A 23,701-nucleotide genomic window follows, 5' to 3' on the forward strand; every position below is an offset into this window, starting at 1 on the left:
CGAGTGTGGGGAGCCCGCTTGAGTGCGTCCCGACAGCCGGCGTCCCCTGTTGGCGAAGGGAGAGGCACCTGAGGGTGGCGAGGCATGGGAGCGTCGACCACCGCCAAGCGTGCTCTCTTGGCACCCAGAGATATTGGAAACTGCTCTTTTATTGAAGTTTTGGGTGCCGTTGGCACTGAGACCAGCGGCGGAACAGAATTCAAACAAAAGATTCTCCCCCGGCCCTCCTCCGGTGGAGGGAGTGGTGCTGCAGCCATCTCCCGAAGAGCAGTTTCCTCCATCTCTGGGCGGCCCGTCTCAGGGTCGCTTGCGACGACGCTTGCCACCTGGCTTGGCAGCGGCCTGAGCGGGCTGGACATCCTTCCCACGGCCGGCCCCACGCCGTTGGCTGGTGTTAGGCTGCTGCGGTGCCTTGGTGGGGGCGGAGGCGGCGGCGGGTGGACGTCCTCGGTGACGAGCAGTCGGAGGCGGTGCCACTGGCAGCGGGGTGGAGGCAGCAGGTGCCGTGGCAGGATGTGCTTGATGGCCTCCGTCTGCTTCTGGGCGGCCGAGAACTGCTGGGCAAAGCTCTCGACCGTGTCGCCGAACAACCCAGCCGACGAAATGGGGGAGTCCAGGAACCGATATTTATCTGTCTCCCTCATGTCGGCCAGGTTGAGCCAGAGATGACGCTCCTGGACCACAAGCATGGACATCGCCTGAACGATGGAACGGACGGTGACTTTCATCAGCCTACCTAAAGCCGTTGTCTCCTTTAATTGTACCTGATTGTGATGCATTACAATCCTTGCTAAGAAAAAAGTTATATCCATGTTATTTCTCTCTTGTTTTTCCAAGCATGCTTAATTCACTCATCATTTCAGCTGTAAAAGTCCACTTTATGTCACGGTGACGGATGACAAATGCAACTTTGCAGATTTGCATTTCGACCCGAGTTAACTCGCATAATAACTTTGACTGTTTCCCCTTTTTAACTAATAACGATTGCTCGTTCAGTGCAATGGCCGCTGACGTTAGCATTATTTACTTGCTATAATCTCTGTGAGCCGAGTCTGACCAGCAAAACTTTAAGATTAAACAAGAAGGTTCATTCATATTATTTTTAAAGTCATTACAGTCACTGCGGAACATAGAAACATGACATGCGCTTGAGACTGCACTTGCGCATTAGCTGGAGCAACCTGAAATATGAGTTTTTTTACGCAATTTGAGCGTCATAGAAAACATTTATGTAATAGTTCACCTGATATTGTGTTGCTGATTTGAAATATATAATTTAAATATGAGTACATTATTACCATGCGCTTGCTTTAAATCTGCCCGCTTTGCTTCTAACGGCTGAGAGAGAAAGAGAGAGAGAGAGAGAGAGAGAGAGAGAGAGAGAGAGAGAGAGAGAGAGAGAGAGAGAGAGAGAGAGAGAGAGAGAGAGAGAGAGAAAGAGAGAGGGAGATTTTTTTTAACCTTATTTCCTGGCTCACACTTTTCTTATCCTAATTTCACAATTTGCGAGTTACACAAAATACACAAGCAGTGCTGACTGACTCTGATCACAGCCAGGTGTTCTCCAAGTCTGATCGACTCACAATGCACACAATGTTAAACAGCTTTTTTAGGCTGCTGTGCTTGCTACCTCTATGTGAAATGAGTGACTGGAAACATTTTCTGCTGGAATGCCGGATTGAACGAGAAAGGATTTTAGGAACCAAAAATGTGTAGCAAATTTAGAGATCGGGGAAGTGGTCGGAGCTGCAGTAGTTTGTGAAAGCAGCCTCAAGGCCTGTTCACACCGGGACGATTTTCGCACGCGTTTATCGCCGACGTTTAACGCCTCGGGACTAAACAATGGGCGCCAATGTGAGTGTTCACACCGACGCGCAAAACGCCAGGCGTAAAAGCGTCATTTTTAAAAAAACGCCTCGGGTTCATTTTTTTATTTTGACGCGGCGCGTAAAAAACTGTCCGACCAATGAGATCGGCGCTTTTGTTCACGTGCCTGGAGCTGCTGAAGTGACAGTAAAACACGACTTGGTGGCGCTCAAGCACAAAACGGTCTTGCCGAGCACACATTGATACGACGAAGAAGTAGTAAGTAGACAAAGAAGAAGATGAACTGCTAATGCTGCTTGCCAGTTAGCAAAAAGTGTGTGAATGGTTTTGTCCATATACATAATATGTCTGGTTTTGGCAAGCACGTAAATACTGTCTCTCTTCTCCTTCTGTGTGACAAGCGAGTGTCAGAGGCTTAAAGTGCCGCAGCACCATCTTGTGTACCGGGAGCGCATCGACTGAATGTGCACGTTCACTCGGCGCAGCGCCAGTGAAAATCGCTTGGGTGTGAACACTCAAGACGCGCCGAAAAACGGCACGAAAAACGCTGGCGATAAGCGCGCGCGATATTCGTCCCGGTGTGTACAGGCCTTCACGTTTACATTGGCTCCTGGGATGTGGGGAGGGGCTAAAGAGGGAAACGGAGGGGGAAATGTGTTGCCTGTGAAGATAGCGGAGGCAGCCTCACGTTAGCGCCTGGTGCTGGAGCTGGAGGTCCCGGTTAGAGAAGAGAGTTAGAGATAGCAGGGGGAAAAGCAGTGAGGACTGGGCCTGCGACGGTAGCAGATGCAACCTCTATGTTAGCGTCTACGGATAGAGCTAGAGTCCAGTGGAAAAGGGTTAGGACCTGAAGGATCATACTGCGATTCGGAAACAGAGAGCTCCCACTGTGCCCAAACAAAGAGCTCACACTGTGATTCGAACAAGAGCGCCCACACTGCGCCTCGACTGGGGGAGCCCATGATTTCAGAATCAGAAAGAGCTTTATTGCCATGTGTGGAATGAGCATGGAAATTTATTATTTTATTTTTTTATCTGTCACTGCATTGGCTGTCAACACTTCACTGGCTCCCTAATAAACATCACATACATTTTTACATCTTGCTAATTACTTACAAAGCCCTTAAATGGTTTCACTCCTTTAGCTCTTTTCTTCTATAGCTGCTGTACAGCCAAAACAATCTTTGTTGCATTATTTTCCTGTTATCACTATAAAGCTGCTTTGAAACAATCTGCATTGTAAAAAGTGCTATATAAATAAAGGTGACTTGACAGGATGTGGTAGAGTGATCAAGCGATCACCCTGGGAATTCCCAAATGTGGAGGTCAGTATCCAAAGTGCCCCATATGGTTTGCTACTTGGACAGTGCATTTGCTGATTACAGCTTGTAGTATGTGTTAAAATTGGCTGCCGCCATAGAATGAAGTGAACTACGCAATTATGGGTAAACTAGATACTAAACATTGTGAACAAACTTTGATGTTGGCTTGAGAAGCCTGAACATTGAGCCAAGACATGAAGCACATCTGCAGCACATTATGTAACGGAAGCCCACAAGGCTATTGCTCTGACATAAGTTATTTTGTCTATGGGTTGTTACATTTTTTACAGAATTATGCTTGTTCTAAACTAGATACAAATGAAGTTGCACAATAAGATTACAATATTTAAATGTATTAGTGAGAGAGACTGGGTGTGAGAATAGTCACACCTGTCTGATCTGCATCTCTCTACTAATATTGAAGCTGTGGGTTTTAAGTTACTTTGAACAGAAAGAAATATATGCTATAATGTTTAAATTTCTAAGTAATTTTATTGATAAATCACTGGACTGTGTTGACAATACATTTCTGCGCTCATTAATGTTTTTGTGCCCGTGTGATCTGTACAGGATGTTCGTTTCATCAAGAGGTGCATACATTTTTGGTCAAGATCTTGTCAATACAATGCAAAAGTCAAGCATTCTGTAAAGTCTCCTTCAGCACAGACTTTCAATGAATTTAAGTTCTGGACTCAGAGGTGCCAATTCATGAAAATTGTGAAAATGATCCTTCATGCTCCCTCCCAACCATTCCTTCACAATTTGAGCCTGATGAATCTTGAATATGGCAATTGTCATCCTGGAATATGGCCATTGTGTATATTCCTACATGGTTGTTTAAGAAATGAAAAGATACACACTCCATCAATTAGGGTTAAAAGAACTGTTGCCAAACAAATAACATGTTAGAAACTAAATAATGTTTCTTAGTTTTCAACTACTATGAAACTAGCTTTGCTCTAGAAGTTGACACACTAATCTTTTAATTTGAATTTGACAGCATACAATTAAGGTAATTTTACACTAATGATTGATCATATGTTAAAAGCCTTGAAAATCCAGTTTAATTATGCTCCAAACAGAATAAAGGAATATCCCGACAACTTCAGCATGGATGGCCCAGCATTTACATGCAGTACAAGAGGGAGAAAATTAGTCTTTGTGGCCTGTTGACGGCAATTCAGTTCCCCTTCAAGGAAACTCGCACTGCGTCACCGCTTTGGGAACGCCTCTGTGTGATTGCGTCGTGAAGCACGTATGTCATCAGTCCAATAGAGAGACGGAACATCATAGGCGGGTGACGTCATAGACTGGAAAGTATAAAGCATCCCAGCAAACACACGCCCCCAGCTTCTGTTGTCTTCAGCAAGCGCTCAGTGTCATTGTCAAATTGTCAGCTCTGTGTTTGTGTCTGAGCTCAGACTTTCTTGTTTTCTCACAAGTTTGCATTCACACTGACATATCAAAAGAGAGATTATGGTGAGCGAACAGCAGTTCACTAAGTGTGTTCCTCCCTGCTCACGCTACATCACGAGCGGGGATACACACTTAATGTGGGTTGTTTGTCTGGGTGAGCAGCACGCGCAGTCGGCTTTCGAGGGGGCCAGCTGCGAGCATTGTGAGGCGCTGCCTGTGCTGCGATCCCGCCGGGTGCTCTTCGGGGAGGGCGTCGTGGTTCGCCTTCCCCGCAGCTTGGGCCCTGCTGTTGCCGAGTCACAGCGGCAACTCATGACGTGGGGTTCGCCGATAGATCTGACGGGGGTGGCCTCGGTGCTGCAGCTGTCTTCCTCTGAGGAGGTCGATATCTGCAGTATCGATGCGGGGGTTGAAGACTCGCCACTTCAAACCCCCTCCAGTGAGGAGCTGGTGAAGGTAATGAGCAGGTGTGTGGCTAAATTAAATATTGACTGGCCAGCACAAGATCAGTAGGAGCGCGCCTCAGTTAAAAGCAGGCTTGATGATCGCTTTCTGCCAGCCCGTTCTGTTCTCCACACCGAGGTGTCGAGATCGTGGAAGCGGCCCATGTCTTCACGTGTATTCAGTCCCCATACATCTGTATATAGTAACATCGGGGGGCAGCAGACGCTGAGTGCAAGCTCCTCCCATAGAGTGCAGAAAAAGCAGAGCGTCACCACCCGCACACCCCCGCAGAAAGGGAGCCTTCTAAGGGTAAGACTGATCTGAGGACATTCATATCTCAAGGAAGGCTGTGTCGCAGAAGCCCTGATGCCTGTGTGCCCAGGGCTGTGAGGGTGGTCCCCTCCGGGGGCAGACAGTGCTCACCTCAGCACACGGTACCCGTCTACCTTCAGTGCCCTCATAGGGTCAATCCACCAACCCCGCCCGAGTGCCGGGGCGTGGAGGGCCCTCGCGAGTCATCCGAGGAGGGAGGTGGTGCTGTCGAGCCAGTTGTTACCTGCCGGTCCACCGTTTCAGGGCGCTGTGCTTGTGGTGCAGACTACATAAGAGGCCAGATTCGAGAGGCTGGAACCCTTAGTAGATTTTGTGTCAGAGTGGGAGAATCTGCCAAATATATCTCAGTGGGTCCTGCGGTTCATAAGAATTGGGTACGCCATTCAGTTCAGATGTCGTCCTCCCAGTTTCAACGGGGTTCTGCCCATGGTGGTGGGCCCCGAGCAGGCTCTGGTTATGTCTTAAGAAGTACAGACTCTGCTGCAGAAGGGGGCTATAGAAAGGGTTCCCCGCACGACAGGAAGTCAGGCTTTTACAGCCGGTACTTCATTGTGCCAAAGAAGGATGGAGGGCTGCGCCCTATCTTAGATCTTTGTGTCCTCAACCATGCTGTAGCAAAGCTCAAGTTCAGGATGCTCACACTCAAACAGATGGTGTCTCAGATCAGGTCCGAGGACTGGTTTGTCACGATAGATCTCAAAGATGCATTTTTCCATGTCTCCATCCTTCCGCAGCACAGGAAGTAACTGAGGTTCGCTTTCAGGGGAGAAGCGTACCAATATCGGGTGCTTCCCTTCGGTCTAGCTCTATCACCCCGCATGTTCACGAAGTGTGTGGACGCTGCGCTAGTCCCCTTGCGGATGCAGGGGATTCGTATTCTCAACTATATCGAAGACTGGCTGATCCCAGCACAGTCAGCTCATCTCGTGGCCCAACATTGAGATGTTGTTCTTGCGCACATGAGGAAGTTAGGGCTGAGGCTCAACTCCAAGAAGAGCATTCTTTCTCCAGTTCAGAGAATAACGTACCTAGGCGTGAAGTGGGATAGCCTCGCATAGGGTCGATCCCCTCAGCTGTGAAAGGGGTGAAGTTAGACCAGTCACTCACTGTTAAGCAGTATCAGAGACTGTTAGGTCTGATGGCAGCAGCGTCCAACGTGATTCCTTGTGGCCTGCTGTACATGAGACCTTTGCTGTGGTGGCTCAAGACCAAGGGATTTTTCCCGAGGGGAAACCCCTTTCGCGTGATCAAGGCAACGCGGCGATGTCTCCGCACCTTGGTCATGTGGAAGGATCCTTGGTTCCTGGCCCAAGGCCCGTTACTGGGGGCACCGTGTCAGCGAGTATCTCTGACCACGGATGCCTCCCTTATGGGTTGGGGGCGACCATGAGTGGTCGCTCGGCCCAGGGCTTGTGGCAGGAATGTCATCATTCGTGGCACATAAATTGCCTAGAAATGCTGGCAGTGTTTCAGGCTCTGAAGCATTTCCTGCCATATCTCAGGGGCCATCATGTGCTAGTACGCACAGATAAGTTCTGGTTTCTCATCCGAGGTTGTGGAGACCATTCTACACTCTAGAGCTCCCTCCACGAGGAAACTGTACGCTCTGAAGTGGAGACTCTTCACCTCATGTTGCAGAGATCGCCTGTGGGATCCAGTTAACTGCCCTGCGAGCGCGGTGCTGGAGTTCTTGCAGGAGAGGTTCTCAGCTGGGTTAGCTCTCTCCACATTAAAGGTGTATGTGGCGGCCTTAGCAGCTTACCACACTCCTTTGGGTGGTGTTTCATTGGGGCGACACCCTCACCACCCCATTTCCTCCATGGAACTTTGAGGTTAAGACCTGCAGTACGCACCAGGGTGCCAGCCTGGGACTTGGCTATTGTCCTTCAAGGACTTTCTGAGGTTCCCTTTGAGCCGCTTGAGGAAGTTTCTCTTAAAACCATATTTTTTCTTGCTATTTCTTCATTTGAGAATTGGGGATTTACAGGCCCTCTCTGTGGCACCCTCGTGCTTGGAATTTGCTCCCGGTATGGCCAAGGCCTTCCTACATCCTAGGCTGGGTTATGTTCCTAAAGTTCCCTCTAATCCTGTGAGACCTATCGTACAACAGGTTTTCTGTCCTCAGCCTTTTGTGATGTCAGACCAGGAACGACTTAATCTGCTTTGCCCTGTTCGTGCACTAAATATCTATGTCCCCAGAGCTGCCCTGTGGAGGAGATCTGAACAGTTGTTTGTTTGTTATGGGCTACCCTCGAGAGGGGGTCCGGCTTCAAAGCAGAGGATGAGCAAGTGGATGGTCAAGGCTATATCACTTGCTTATGTGGAGGCCGGGCAGCCTTCTCCTTTGGCTGTCTGGGCCCACTCGACTAGGAGAATGGCGGCCTCTCAGGCTCTTTTGACAGGGGCATCCCTGCAGGATGTTTGTGATGCGGGAGGATGGTCCTCACTGCTCACTTTCGTCAGATTCTATGAACTTGACATTAACACTACTCCAGGGGCTCGGGTGCTTGCCTCCTAACAATACCACAGGCGGGCATCCAGCTCCTATGGGGACATGGGTATTCTCTTTCCCAAAGCGGTGACGCAGCGCGAATTCCCTTGAAGGGGAACGTCTCGGTTACGTCTGTAACCTTAGTTCCCTGAATTACGACGTAATCACGCAGAGGCATTCCCAAAGCGGTGACGCAGCGCCTCGTTCCCTGTTCAGGGAACTAAGGTTACAGACGTAACCGAGACGATTATGATTCATTCTGCTGAAATTTTTGTTATTGGATGTGCAATTTATTTGGTGCACCACAGAAAGATGAACTCAACAAGTGAGATATTTTTCACAACCCCCTTATTTCCTGCGATGATTTCAACACCAGATACTAACTAGCATAATTTGTATTATTTATGTTTTTCAAAGCATAGGGTTCCATTAACTTAGCATGCATTAAGAAGAGCAGACATAATTTGTGACATTTCTTTTCACATTTAAAGCTCTAAATCAAATCCACCTTTGGAAACCTGATAATTTTTTTCCTTCAGCCTATTATTCTGAATGAACACGTTTGGTCAAAGATGAGGAAATATTGTGCCTCCATGTGATATCACAATGAATAATTTATAGGTACCAATCATTTAAGTGCCTGCAACAAACAATGACAATTATTTATATAACAAACAAATTAGTTTCAAAAATTATTTGCTTGTTATCATATTTCAGGTTTCTTTTGTAATTTTGTCTGGCTCAACCAGACAAAGTTAGTGTTAGTGTAAATTAGCCTTTGCCAACAAGGCAAACAAGATGGGCATTACACATGAATAAAATGCCACAATCTTGTTTACATGACTTAAAATCCGTTATGCTTCACATAACAAAAAAATATGATTTTTTGAAATTTATGTTTTTGAAAAAGGATATTAAAAATGTGCTCAATTTGCTAAGTATTAGGGGGAAAGAATTTGCTATTGCAATTTAAAAAGCTTTATCAAAAGTTGTATTATGTACAACCGTCTATTATTCCCAAGGGAGCTGATTTTCGGTCAATTATCAGTTGTTTTATAAGGTGAATGCACATATTTGAATGGTTTTCCAGCCATCTGGCATCTTTTTGAACTAAATGTGCCAAGAGAGACTATCTATGTGGAACGCTTATACTGCACCGGACTGTGTTTAGCACTTATTTCTTTATATGGAAAACACCATGGTTAATGCTAGTAATTTCACAACCTGAATTCGACTTGGCACAGTGAGATATCATATCCACAACACCCTGTCCAAACTAGGTGTTATGTGACAGGTTATTAGCAAAAGCAATTTGTCCACACAGAACGGCAATCAAAAGATATTTAGGGCCAGATTTACTAAACAGGGCAAATTAGCTTGAGAGCGCAATTCCAAGAAAGCACAGATGGGAGTGGAAAGTTTTGCGTGTGATCTACTGATGCTACTCAAAATGCTTTGACACGCTACCACAGCGGATGACGCCTAAGGGAACATCTGCCAATTCCACCAAGTGGTTGAAGCGTATAATTTGTATAAATTAAAATTACTTTAAACATTTAAAAACAGACATGTTAAAGTTCCATAGCTTGATTGTATTGGTAAAACTGACTCAGTAATGCACAACACAACATTGGAATTTGAACATTAAAAAAGTAATTTTAAGACGTTCCCTTATGCGTGATCCGCGGTGGTAACGTGTCAAAGCATTTTCGAGTATAAATTTGCAGCTATAATGCACGTAGGTGATTTTGAATTGATATTTCATGTCGATATACAATTGCACACTTAAAACTGATCGTAGTGTTTATATTTGTAAGAGTGGCGAATCTATAGAACAATGGCAAGGAAAACTAACTTTACCACACTCCGAAAGCCTCCTAGTGGTCGGGAGCATTTCCATTGTGTTGTGGCTTTTTCCGCCACAAAAAATCTGGCCCTTGATGTCTCATAAGGGTGTGCACGATATTATCAGTATTTTTCATTTTATTTTGTTTATTTTTTTCAATTTCTGAGTTCTGAGGTCTCCTTACCAAAAGGTTACTTGATAGAGTAAAATAAATGTGTAGTGAACAGAACATTCCATGGCCTAGTTTTATGGTAGGGCCCTCTCTGACTGCAACAGTGGAGAAAGGTCTGCAACATTTTGATTGAATCTTGGTGGACTAACTGTCCAAGGGCATTTAGGCCTGGATCGCCATAAAAATACTCTTAGGAACCTTTCGAATGTAGCAGCAGTGGCTAAGACAAAGAGAGGCCACAGGAATCCATCCAACTCCATTTATAACCATGTTTTGAAACCTTAAAACTGATGTAAACTACAAAACATCCATTTAATACTCATTCAGAGAAATAAGCTATTTGTAGTGCAACATCTTACACAAATTCAGCTGTTAACGTACAAATGAATGCATGCATGACAGGGTGGGTCACACTGGGTCCAGTTCAGAGAGACGTTAACAGATATAATGTTCTAAATCTCTGATCTGAGAAGGAAGAGACATCAACAGATTCCATGCTCTGAGTCAACAGCTTGTGGGGCAGCAACAGATACAACCATGTTCTGAGTCTCCAGTCTGCGAGGAAAGAGATGTTAACAGACACACTACGTTCACAGCCATTGTCTAGCGAGACAGTATCAGATGCAGCACATCTCAAGTCTCAATGCCAGAGAGACAAAAGCGGATTGACCACATTCAGAGTCTCTGGCCCAGAGAGGCAGAAGAACTTTTCAAACAAGGTTAAGCTCTGGCGAGTAAACCTTCAATCCAAGGCACCTTTGTCTGCTTGTACCAGATTGTTAAGGACCTTCTGCACATGCTTCAGGGCCTCATCTGTGTGTTCCAGATTTTAGAACCGGCTCCTATCCCCACTACATTGTTACCCGGCACATCCAGTGGAAGACGTCACCACCTTCGGACTGCTCACTTGATTACATGGAACATAAATATCACTTAAAGGGAACCTATTATGCCCCTTTTTCACAAGATTTATGCCCCTATCCAGAATATAGCTGTGCTTTTACAGCTCGTGCATTGGATACTCTGCCAAAAACTATATCGTTCAATAAAAGTTTTGAAAAAAATATCAAAAATGCTGGCACTGACTGTCAACTTTTTTTTTTAAACTCTGGGGAAATAATTAAATATGAAGGAGTAAACATGTAACAGGAACTGAGGATAGAGTTCAGTATACAGAAGTGGGCACCCTCTAGCTGTTAGGAGGGGGAACCTCATGTGGAGATGTTACAACAGCTCTTGTAAAAGTATTAAACGACCTGTTGTTAATTACTGACACTGGCTGCACTGTAGTGCCGGTGCTTTTAGATTTGAGTTTGGCCTTTGATACAATTGATCATATCATTTTAAATTCTTGTTTAGAAAATTGGGTTGGCATACAAGGAGATGCCTAAGACTGGTTTATGTCCTATTTTTAAAAAAAAACTGTTTTTCCATAAAATGGCAATGTTTTTCCTCAAGCTCAATTCTTTGCCCTATGGTATTTTGTCTTTATATATTTCCTCTGGGCTCAATATTCAGGAAACATGTTGTGTCTTTTCACTGTTACAGATTGACACAGATTTATTTGCCCCTGAAACAGTATGGTAGTCAATGGTTGATCTATCTGCTTGTTACAAACATTCTTCAAAATATCTTCTTTTGTGTTTAGCAGAACAAAGAAAATCATACCGTTTTTGAACAACTTGAGGGTGAGTAAATGATGACAAAATTTTCATTTTTGGTTGAACTATCCCTTGAAGCCTAGTTTTTTTTTTATATTATATTTTTTATTACACAAGGCAACAACTGTTTGGAGACATATATATGGACAGAAAACTACTTGTACAGTAATACAGCATGTTCTCAGTCATACAATGTATTAAAATAAATTACATGCCATTTAGCAACACAAGCCATCCAGCATTTATTAATATGATGTTCTAATATCGATCTAGCGTACTGCAGTGTGCAACAAGTGTCTGATATGTATATCTTTATGATTAAACAGTGCTGCTTTACCCCACATATGCTTGACCGGAAGAAGCAGAAGCGGCGACTATTGAATTATAAAAGTTTTGCTGCCTTTGATTTGAATAGGCGACCTCTAGAGGCGAAAAACTACATTGTGTGCCTTTAAATGCAAGATATTTAAAGTGTTCATAAATTATATTTATATAATAGTGATCCACTTTAGCAGAATCATATATAGTTAGTTGGACCAATTAGTTGGACCTCCTCTCTATTTCTGGATAACTAAATTGCATTAAATACAAAATTTGTTGTTCCACTTTAGCTGACTTTAAGTATATCAGTTTAGTATACCAAAAGCACAATTGCAGGTTATTTATATTAAGTCCATAAATATATAAATGTAAAAATGTATTTGTAGTATACTTAGCATAAAATAAATGTATTTCAAATACATTTTGGTATATTTATTTTTCACTACGGTTGTCCTGTATGTTATTTTATCGTCTTGTACAGCACTTTGGTCAACTTGTTGTTCTTAAATTGTGCTCTATAATTACATTTATTGATTGAAATTAATTGACTAAATTATTAAAACTTCTTACCGGGCAGGCACTATAACTTAGGGGAGGCTGCTGCTTGCGCTAATGAGTGCTGATGAGTATCGCGCTGTACTTACGTGCTAAAATTTAAGGTCGTAATCCGAAACAGTGAATCTAATCACAAAACAGGCAAAAGTTGACTTTAAGAATGACCACAATATTGCTAGCACTCCTTTTACTCATGCCACTAACACACATGCAGATAATCAAGATGTTATCAAACTATCACATTTCAATCACACTATCACATTTCAATAATTCTGATGCATAAATTAGGTCAACCGGAACGGGGAACACAACAGACAAAATGGCATCTATGCTAATATTAGTCTGTCTGTCTCATTCTTATCCCAAGGTTACCGTAATCAGCTAGATCTGGTGCGTATTCAGACCAGATGGTAGACCTGAACCAAGAGATGACAACAATAGGCCTGAATGACAATTATATGAGCCTGTGAAGACCTCGTCGACTAGACAGCCATTGGCACAGATCCTCAGCAAAGACCATGAGAACCAGACAAGTCCTCTGCACAGACCCTATGGCCAGCTTCAACTCCCTCCCATCAAATGCTGGCATATTGTATCTTCTCCCAAACTGGATGAAAAAATCTGAATAATGTCAATCCACAATCTGACTTGTGATGCATCCTGGAATTAAACTACACCATGTTTGTTCGTCTCAAGCATGTTTGTTTCTCCCAAGGTTTTTTTCTGTCACAGAATGAGTTTGGATTCCTTTCCACTGTCACCTTTTGGCATGCTTAGTTGCGCACACTTAATATTTTGCAATATTATTAACTTGAATGCATTGACACTATTGCATGATAATTAAATTGAGCTGGATGATGACAGAACTGTTTTTTTCCAGAGCTGCTTTATAGATTAATTAAACTCCATAACTGATCAACTTTACACAGTTACTGAACCGAACTGAATCAACACTGAACTGATTTCAACTGAATAATGACTGTTTTAGAGCTGCTTTACAGCAGAATTGAATGCTGTTTGCATCATTGTATTGTTATTTTCCTGCTAATCACTGTAAAGCTGCTTTGAAACAATCTGTATTGTATAAAGCTGTAGCGAATTAGCTCTGAGGAGAAATATTAATAATTATTCATAACTCATTAGGATTATTCATTATGATTAATTATGAATATTTGAATCAATTAAATAGATTAACTTGATGTAGCTACATTAACATTACAATCATTCAATCAGTTCGTCCTAAGGAAGTTCAGTATTGATTATTAATTTAATTCTTACAAAAGGATATTTTTCATGGCCACAGAAAAAATTATTATTTCTTTGAATTTACCTAAGCGTCTAGAGCGCATAGCAAGATCGATCATTTAAGGGACAATATGTTTGCAGGCACGGAGTCAGGACCAACATATATTGTGCACAAACTATAATAACTAAATCACAGAACAAGACTATAACTAACAGTAGACATACATGACATACACAATATATACATGACAAGAGGTAAGGTTAAAGTGGTTGGAGGGAAAAGGGTCAGAACAGATTGATGAAGTTATGCAGAAAGTCTAGAACCTTTGTGAAGAACCACAATTAATAAACTTCTTTGTCTGAACAAAGGGTTTACAGTTTTACTAACTACACAGCGATTTCTGTTTCGTACTTGACTTGCATTAAAGGGTAACTTCAGTGATTTAGCATTAGGCTTTGTATCAGTAGAAACCCGGTGGTATATTCAAATTATGCTTTCCCCCCTCATATCCCCCTGAGACGAGAGAATTATGCATTTTATTTCTGGAAAAATTCCTCCGATGACGCATATATCGTCATTTTGCGTCATCAGAGGAATTTTTGGCCAGAGGCTAAAACTACAGCCACTAGATGGAGCTGTTCCGCATGTTATCAACCCGCCCATAGGGGAGAGATCTCACTCACAGAATGTAAGACACAGACGGCCGCACGGACAATCATAATAACGGAGTGCGGTGCAGAGTAAAGTGAGTGTTTCAACTTTTCAATGAATTCCTGCAATAGTTTAGCTTCCATTTGCAATCTGAAAACGTGCCAGACTGGCGCTTAACGTTACCTCAGCTCTGCTCAGCTCTTTGTGAGGAATGAAATCTGACACTGCTGCGTCTGTGCCGTGACTTTCGTTCGGCTCACTCACACTTTATTGAAAAGACACGTTCAGTTTTTAATTGTAGTGTTTATTCTCTAACTGAACGAAATGATTGTATTACTATGAAGATCAAAACGACAGTGTACGGAGTGGCCTCGTAGGGCAGCGAAGCAAGGGCATTCTGGGAGTTGTTGTCTTTCATCCACATGAGACAAAAATACATTCTCTGTCTTTTCTCAGTCTAGAAGGCACCAAATTCAAAAATAATTTCACATTTCTACTGCATAAACGACCCAGTTTAAATACAAATCTTAAAGCTAAATCACTGAAGTTACCATTTAAGCCTGAGCTGTGGAAAACCGTCCGAGGTGAAATCGCATGAGAAAGTTTGTGGGTTCCGTCCGATGGCTTTGACTTGGAGATCAAGTTCTTCTGCATTGGATGAAGAAGAAATGATGAGCTTGCGTGGTTGCTTCGAATCCATTGAGGATGAGAAAATTGCACATGGCGTGCAGAGTCTGGGCCTTCTGGTCCATGGCCTTGTGAGGCCTTTGGCTCTGTGTTTGTGAAGGCCTGCCATGTGGGCGGCCTGCTGGCGGGAGCCCACAGACACAGCGTGTCGTGTCCGTGAAGCAGGAGAAGAGAGAGAAGGAGGGACGAGTGCATTGCTCCTTAAGAAGTCTGCAGGAGGTCACCACCTCCTGAAGTAGACTTGACCAATGAGATTGTTGGGATTTCCAAGCGGGAAGTTCCTTTGGAGATTTTATGGCCCTTTGTTTTAAACATGTAATCAAAAGGGTCTGTGCCCATTTATACTCTAATTAATGCAACAAACACATATTGCCTCCTACGAGAACGTGACATACATGAAAGTGTAAGTCATGAAGCAAGCATTAATTTGATAGGAGACACGACATATATGAGGTTACCTGAAATAGTAAGTTGTTCATAAGACATTCTTAAGTGGCATACAATGCAACAGACCCTTTACAAGACAGTTATGTGTGTACATACAAGGTCCTAGGGTGCTTGTTTATTTATAGACGGTTTGTCTATAACTTGAGGCAAAAGCGTGTGTTTTACAGGCTTTGTGGCTTTTCCCTGTGGACTTTCCATGTGGCCAAATTCCTTTGGGGTCGTAAAACATCTTATCAGTTTTGTTTCCAGGGTAACCGAGGATCCTTCTCTGTTGTGTTGGGGGAAGGTCTGTTACTAAGCACAAAGTATTTAAAACATATTTGTTAAATGTAACAGGCTACTATGTGTCTGATTTGCCTCAATCACTACAAAGCGCTAAATAAATAAAGGTGACTTGACATTATCTTATCGGCAAGGCATATCAGCATATTTTTTTCATTATCAGGTCAAAACCAATTATTAAATTTCTTTAAGCCTTTATAGGCAGATGATTATGATTATCGTCTGGCTTATTAAGACAAAAACTTTATCGCATCACTTTTGTATAGTACACTGTCCCATGAATTAACCTCACACACACACAAACAAGCACACAGCAAACTCTCACTTTACACAAACAAGTCTTGCATGTCACATACATACAAAACTGTATTGCATGTGTGCTACTTTATTCATTGCACAGACTGAATTGTCGTCACATCACAACATCACGTGTATTAGGAAAGTAAATAGGGTTGAGTTACACTAAGTTGACTTATGTAAGAAAGCCTGGAATAAATACCAACATCAACATTTATGTCAATTTCTCAGGATGTCGTTAGTCTTCAAAAATCTAATTCAGCCAAGAATTTGTAATGTCACAATGTAATTTTATGAATGATAGGCCATGGCTCACCCTGGCTCCTTTATTCCCAGGATGAAGCAAATCACAATTTACGAATCCAAACCCATGCAGAAAAAAGGTTTACCACCACAGCTGTTCATGCAGGGCAGTGGACACTGTTCTGACAGCTGGGTTGCTGTGTTTAAATTAGAGCAAAAGTCCCTACAGTAGGTGGGATATTGAACACTGTGCATTATTAAAGCAATATTTAGAAGGGCTGCCTTTCTATCCTAGACAGCCAAGAGGATGCAGGGCCCCATGGAACATACTGGGAAATTCAGAGTGAGTCTCTCTCTCTCTCTCTCTCTCTCTCTCTCTCTCTCTCTCTCTCTCTCTCTCTCTCTCTCTCTCTCTCTCAGACACTAGAAACAGGTTGGAAACCTAAATCTAGCTAATACTGTGATCCATTAATTACAGACCCAATGGCAACCGCTGATGTGCTGTGGTTCAAGGACACGCTTCCCCCATCTGGTGGATTGTTTTCACAGCAGCTATCCATGGACAGACTGGCGAGACATGCTCTGGAAGATTCATACTCCACATCTTATACAATTTAAAGACAATCATACATTGTGTTGCTTAAGTGTTCAAAATTGTTTGACATGATATCACAACAAAGTGATTTTCCAGCAATAACCTGTGTAACCAATGTTAATGTTACACTTTTTACATGGAGCCAACTCCACCCAGAAGAATCACATCAGTGACGCATAATCACACATTCGTCCGACTAGAAAAGTAGTCCCAAGTCCCAAGAAAATTCATACAACTTCACAGCTCAATCAAAAAACATTTGTACTGAAAAAATAATGTAAGCATAAATAGGAGCTTCATACTTCTGCTTTCAAACCCTGCATTTTGTTCATATAAACTAAAGGATGAGTCTAAATATTTTTTACTGTGGTAAACTTCAGAGTGGTTACTGACAGAACCTTGTTAAATAAGCAAAATTTTTGTGGTACCTCCTCACATGTCCTCTTGTGTCTCCAAATTGTTTTTATATCCATCGCAACTCATTTTCTAAAGCGGTGGGAATCACAAGAGATTGATACTTCAAATCTGCAAAGATTTCTCATCCCATAAACAATAGAGAGCGGAATAGATACCTAGCCAGTCATTATCATCATGCAGCAATTTCCATGGCAATAATTTCTGCAAGTAATATAAACACTCCATTTGATAACACACAATACTGGGGGTTACATGATATTTCCCAAGGACATGCCTCCTTTTATTCATTTGAACGATTCTTCTCCTAGCTAAATCATCAAGCTAATGGAATATCTTTAATAAGACCAAGACCAGCAGATCAACCATTGAGTCACATTCCCTTGTTTTTGTTTAATATTGCCTAAGGATGCTGGCAGACTTAATTAGAAAAAAAGAAGAAGTGACAGGGTTGTGACAGTCGAATGTGTTTCAACATGGGTACTACTGGCCCTGTGTGGCCCTATGTACGTTATGACTATAGTCAACAGTGTTGAGAAGGTTACTTTGGAAATTTAATAGGTTACAGATTACAAGTTACCCTACTTAAAATGTAATAACTAGTGTAACTTTTCAATTACTTTATTTAAGTAATGTAACTGATTACATTTCATTACTTTTTGAATACTTTTCTATTTTCCAGCACTATAACTCATTTTTATCACTCGCCATGGTGGCAACTCTCAGAAAGGTTGTAGTAGCCTAAAGCTCTCAATTCAAACGAGAGAGCCAATCTAAAGCATCAGGATAGCATTGCTTTTCTAGGCATTGTGCACATCAAAAACAGGCAAAGCAACCCATTAATATTTGTAAAGGGGTTTGTTCGTATGGGAAGAAGGAGGCGGGAACCGGCGAACATTCAAAAGACTTTAATCAAATAAATAAATGAAATGAAAGTAAAAGCAGCAGCCCCTCACGGTCGACTGCTGCATACATACATACATAAACAAAACACAACTTAAAATCCAGGCCTGGTCCTCTCTCGTCTTGCACTGTCATCATTCCTCCTTTTATGCTCCCGTCACTCCTCCGTGAGACGAGACCGGTGTGTGGTGCGCAGCTGGCGCTCATTATCACTCGCCACCGTCATTTTCACCTCAATTCAACTTATATATTGTTTAAAAGCATTCCGTGAAGGACATGACATTGCTGGACATTCCCCCCAAAAAATTGGACCTCTCAGCATTTCATGAATTCTGAATACACACAATTAAAGAATATTTTCAGGCATTTTTGCCTAATTTTACAAATTTGATAAATTGAATGGAAACCATAATATTGATATTTACCTTAAATTTGCTTCACACATCTATTGGCTCACATTTCATCTCAAACTCTTAACTGACACTGTTGTTTCCTTAGTAAAAAGGTAAAGGTAGCACGTAGAGAAGCTACGGTAGCCGACACAGGACATCTGAGAGAACAGAGAGTAGCTAGCTCTCTGTAGAGCAGTTTGTCCATTTAGGGCTACTCTAGAAACATAATGGCACAAAATGACGATTTCAATGTAAAGGGACCTGTGGTGTATGTAGATAGAAATGGCTCATTCTAAGATAATAAAAACATAACGGTTCATTATATAAGGTCTTTATACACCACTGAAAACATAGTTATGTATATTATATTGCATTTCTGTTAATATATCCTCATAAATACTACACACTGCACCTTTAAGGCAAAGGTAAAACAATAAAAAAAAACAGTGAATATAAAAAAGACTTCACACCAGTGTTAAAAACAAAATCATGTCAGAACCTTTACATTGCTATGTTAAATGTAAAGATTACTACCTATCCAATGTCACTGAAAACAAAAGTAACCTTTTACAATTTTGCCCCAAATAATTTATACGCTACATAATATATAGTCAATGCATTTTTATGTAAGTACCAAAAATAAATGATGAAGAGGGTTGATAAAAAGTTCCAAAAAAACATAAAACATGCTCGTAACCCATAGAATCTTGTCCAATTGTTGTTTACATTTACAGTGGGACTGAAGTCTGACCCAGAGCAAACATAATTATTTCTTCTATTAGTGCTGATGCCCTCAAAAACACCATGCACCTAGCAGTATGCGTTAATTACAGCCAGTGAAAAATAATCAGAAATGACATGCCTGCATGCTAACCCTACTCATCAATAGCGTTATGAGCTCAGGCAAGACCACTGAGCGTTTGTGTGTGTCTGTGTGTGAGAATTTCCATTCTGACCACAAATTCATCAAATGCTCAAGTGAAATAATCAATACTCTGCTTTGTATGCAGAGCTCTATTGATAACATGTTCAAACTGAATGTTAAATACAAGAAATTGGTGAATTTGCACAAAATACACATCACATCAACTGCTAGAGTATATAATAACTGAGACCAGAATACAAACATTGGCGGTGCCCAAACTAATGTATCATAAATAGCTTTTGCGATCTTATCAACATGTGTAGAAATTCATATGTAAAGTGTGGTTCCAAAAATGTAAAATTTAATTTAATGCAAGTAAACATTTACTTAATTTGAAATTATGATGATTTTATACTTCCATGTTAGATTTTGAAAGACCATGGTGGCAAAAACACATTCTATGATTTTTCTATATCCTCTTCTTTTGCTTCCTATAAAAACCAATATTGCCAAATTACAGTTCATCTTTCTCTATTTGATTACCACTAATGCATGCTGATGACATTTTGGTCTTCTATACTAAATTGTATCGGTGTCACTTTATTTTGATGGTCCCTTTAACATATTCTGTTGACTATAAGTAATGTTGCATCAACATGTCTACTAACTCTCATTAGCGGTTTAGTAGAGTATTAGTAGACTGGTAGGGTTAGGGTTAGAATAAGTTGACATGTAGTTGCAAAGTTACTTATGGTCAGTAGAATGTCTGTTGGAGGACCATCACAATAAAGAGTTGGCAGATATTTAGTAGACAGTCTACTAATACTCTAATGAGAGCTAGTTGACATGTAGTTGCAAAGTTACTTGTAGTCAACAGAATGTTCAAAAGGGACCATCAAAATAAAGTGTTACCATTGTATCTTACAGTCTATATATGTCATACCAAAATACCCAGCTGTATGCAAAGTGAACAAAATTTGGTGTTTGACCACTGAAAATGTGTACAATTTAACAATTTACTTATGGAGCCACATTGAGATCTCCAAAAAAATCTCTGGGAATGAAGCATATCAAATTAAGGGGAACACGAAAAGGGTTTTTATCCCATTTTGAACAGTCTCCATTGGCGTATAATGCAACAATAGCCAAGTTTCCTTTTTTTATTGACTAAGTGAATATGCATTAAAAAAAGATTGCAAAATTTGCTGTCTCAAGCCTGTTTCCATTTTTTTTAATTGAAATTACTGATTAAATGGTGTGCTTAAAGACGTCATACCCTGAGAACAGGGAAAGAGACATTGCGTCGAATGATATATATTGTATGTATATATATACAACACAGAAAGCAATAGTTAACTGGTTAATGTAACATTTATAGTCCTGATATGGGAAATGTTACATTAACCTGTTAACTATTGCTTTCTGTGTTGTATTATATTTACATCCCTGGGGGATTTTAGTCCAAATGTGTGCTCATTCGGAAAAAAAAAAATGTATGGATTATCATATGTTTACTTCAAATATCTTTAGAGAGCAGTATTTTTTAATAATTTTTTTTTTACATAAAATACGGTGATGTGAGCATTATGGAACTCACATGTAATTTATATTATATGTCATTCATACTTCAGGGCGCCCTCACACAGAAAGTGACACAGGTGAAACTCGTAGAGTAATACAATTGGTAACACTTTAGAATAATGCTCCGTTATTAATAGGTAACTATACAGGGAGTAATGCAGGACAAATGAGTAGTACTACATTAACATTTCAGCTACTGCTATTAACTAATATGGGGGGAAAAGCTTAACTAATCAGTAAGTAATATCAAATTTTGGACTATGACAGTTCCTTATTAGGTAATCAATAATTACTGAATGAGATTAGCCCCATTAATAACTATCAACTAACTATGACAAATTATGAAGAATCACCAATTACAAATCACATTATTGTGTGTCTGTCTCTGAATATAGTCATAAAATGCATAATTAATTACTCAAGTGTTACCTTATTACTAGTAGTAATCTGGACCATTATTTTAAATTGAAAAACATATTTTTCACTTTAAAATAATGGTCCAGATCACTAATAGTTCTTGAACATTGTCATAAAATGCATCACGTTTTACTTACTCTGTAGGAACTACTAGTGATCTGGACCATTATTTTAAAGTGATATTTATGACGTTCCAGGAAATCCCTAATATGGACAAAGACATGCAGCTCTCGTTGTAGCTGAAAAAACTGCAGAGAGACATTTTGACTGAATAAATATGAAGAGAATTAACTCACTATTGCGTATTTGGGTTTATTCTTCCATCTTGGGGATAATGTATATTTATAATGCAATGCCAATCGACATAGCCTTTATCACTGTATAGATTACAATAAAATAACATTATTTCTACCTCATTCTGTGATAAGAAGCCACATCGGTTCACAGAAGGAAGTTATGTCAAACAGTTTTCCCATTATGTTTGTATGAAATGGTGATTCTTCTTCTTCTTCTTCTTCACCATACTGAGACGGCAGAGGAAGCTCTGCCGAGGGAAAGACACGGGCTCGCCGTAGGGAGCCGTACCATGGAAGAATACACGTATGGGACTGCCATGGGGGTCACAACATATGGAACCTAGCCTAACACAAGTTCCACCAATGCATACAAGTGTTAGACCTGGCGTCGGACGCTCCGCCACGTCCGACTGCCGCGGGTTGCGGAGGACTTGGCAGGGTTCGCCGTTCTGGGGAACTCGACTGGAGCAAAATAAACGCACGTATCCGTTCCGTAGGGAAGGGAATGGCGCAGCAAGCCGACACTAGAACGGGCACTTCGGTGTTACTGACTATGGGAAGTAAGCACACAGGAAGAAACCAGCTCTACACGGAGGCTATAAAATCTAGCGAACGTGTTAGGTGTTGCCCAGCCTGCAGCTCTACAAATATCTGTCAGCGAGGCGCCATGAGCCAATGCCCAGGAAGAAGCTACACCCCTAGTGGAGTGGGCTCTTAACCTGAGCGGGCAGGGCACATCCACTATCCAGTGGGCCGTCCTCTGCTTGGAGACAGCCTTTCCCTTCTTCTGGCCTCCATAACAGATGAAGAGCTGCTCTGAGGTTCTGAAGCTTTGTGTTCTGTCCACGTATGTCCGCAGGGCGCGGACAGAGCAGAGAAAAGCTAGGGCTGGGACTGCCTCCTCCGAAGGCAGCGCTTGCAGGCTCACCACCTGGTCCCGGAAGGGAGTGGTGGGAACCTTGGGCACATATCCAGGCCGGGGTCTCAGGATTACATGAGAGTTACCAGGCCCGAACTCCAGGCACGATTTGTTGACCAAAAATGCCTGCAGGTCCTTTACCCTCTTGATAGAGGACAATGCAGTCAGGAGTACTGTCTTCAGAGACAGAATTTTTAACTCAAGGATCAGCCAGTCGTCGAGATTGTTGAGAATGCGAACACCACACTATCTCATGGGAGCAATGGCCGCCTCCAGCCCGTCTCAGGGTTGCTTGCGACGGCGCTTGCCACCTGGCTTGGCAGCGGCCTGAACGGGCTGGACGTCCTTCCCACGGCCGGCTCCATGCCGATGCCCGGGTGGAGGCTGCTGCTGGGCTTTGGCGGAGGCGACGGCAGGCGGACGTCCTCGGCGACGGCAGGCGGACGTCCTCGGCGACGGGCAGGCGGAGGTGCTGCGTCCGGTGGTGGGTCGGAGGCAACAGCAGGCCGCCGGGGCAGGATGTACTTGATCGCCTCCGTCCGCTTCTGGGTGGCTGAGAACTGCTGGGCAATGCTCTCAACCGCGTCTCCCTCATGTCGGCCAGGTTGAGCCAGAGATGACGCTCCTGGACCACCAGGGTGGATATCGCCTGACCGATGGAACGGGCGGTGAGGAGGGAGGAGCCACCAGGTCGGTTCCGAGCACTGAAAGGCATCGATCACGACCTGGTGAGCTCCTCATGCACCTACGGGAAGAAAGGCACCGGTGAGAACCAGATGCTGAGAACCAGCACGACCCGCCCAGAGAAACCAATCATCCAACCTAGAAGGTTCGGGACGTGGTGGAGGGTTCCACTCAAGCCCGACCTTTTCGGCGGCCCGGGAAAGCATGGCCGTCAACTCGGGTCCGATTCGACCGTTGCCACTCTCTCAGAGGGAGGCAGTACAGCCGAACCTTCATCCCCCGAGGACTGGAACTCCCCTCTAATGCAGCGATCGACATCTGATTGTCCGCCGGAGCCCGAAAGTCATCGCTGGACACCCATGGGAGGGGCCAGTGGTTTCCTCCAGAAGCTCCA

The 23,701-nt window shown here is 42.5% G+C and overlaps 1 protein-coding gene across 1 annotated transcript in view; it reads right to left on the reverse strand.

Annotated features, from left to right (window-relative positions):
- The window catches only part of LOC307142376 (CUB and sushi domain-containing protein 1), a 787,545-nt gene that overhangs the window by 696,852 nt on the left and 66,992 nt on the right, over window positions 1-23,701 (reverse strand). The gene's annotated exons all lie outside the window — the stretch shown is intronic.

Source organism: Gobio gobio, assembly GCF_949357685.1.
Source record: "Gobio gobio genome assembly, chromosome: 18".
Lineage (NCBI taxonomy): Eukaryota > Metazoa > Chordata > Actinopteri > Cypriniformes > Gobionidae > Gobio > Gobio gobio.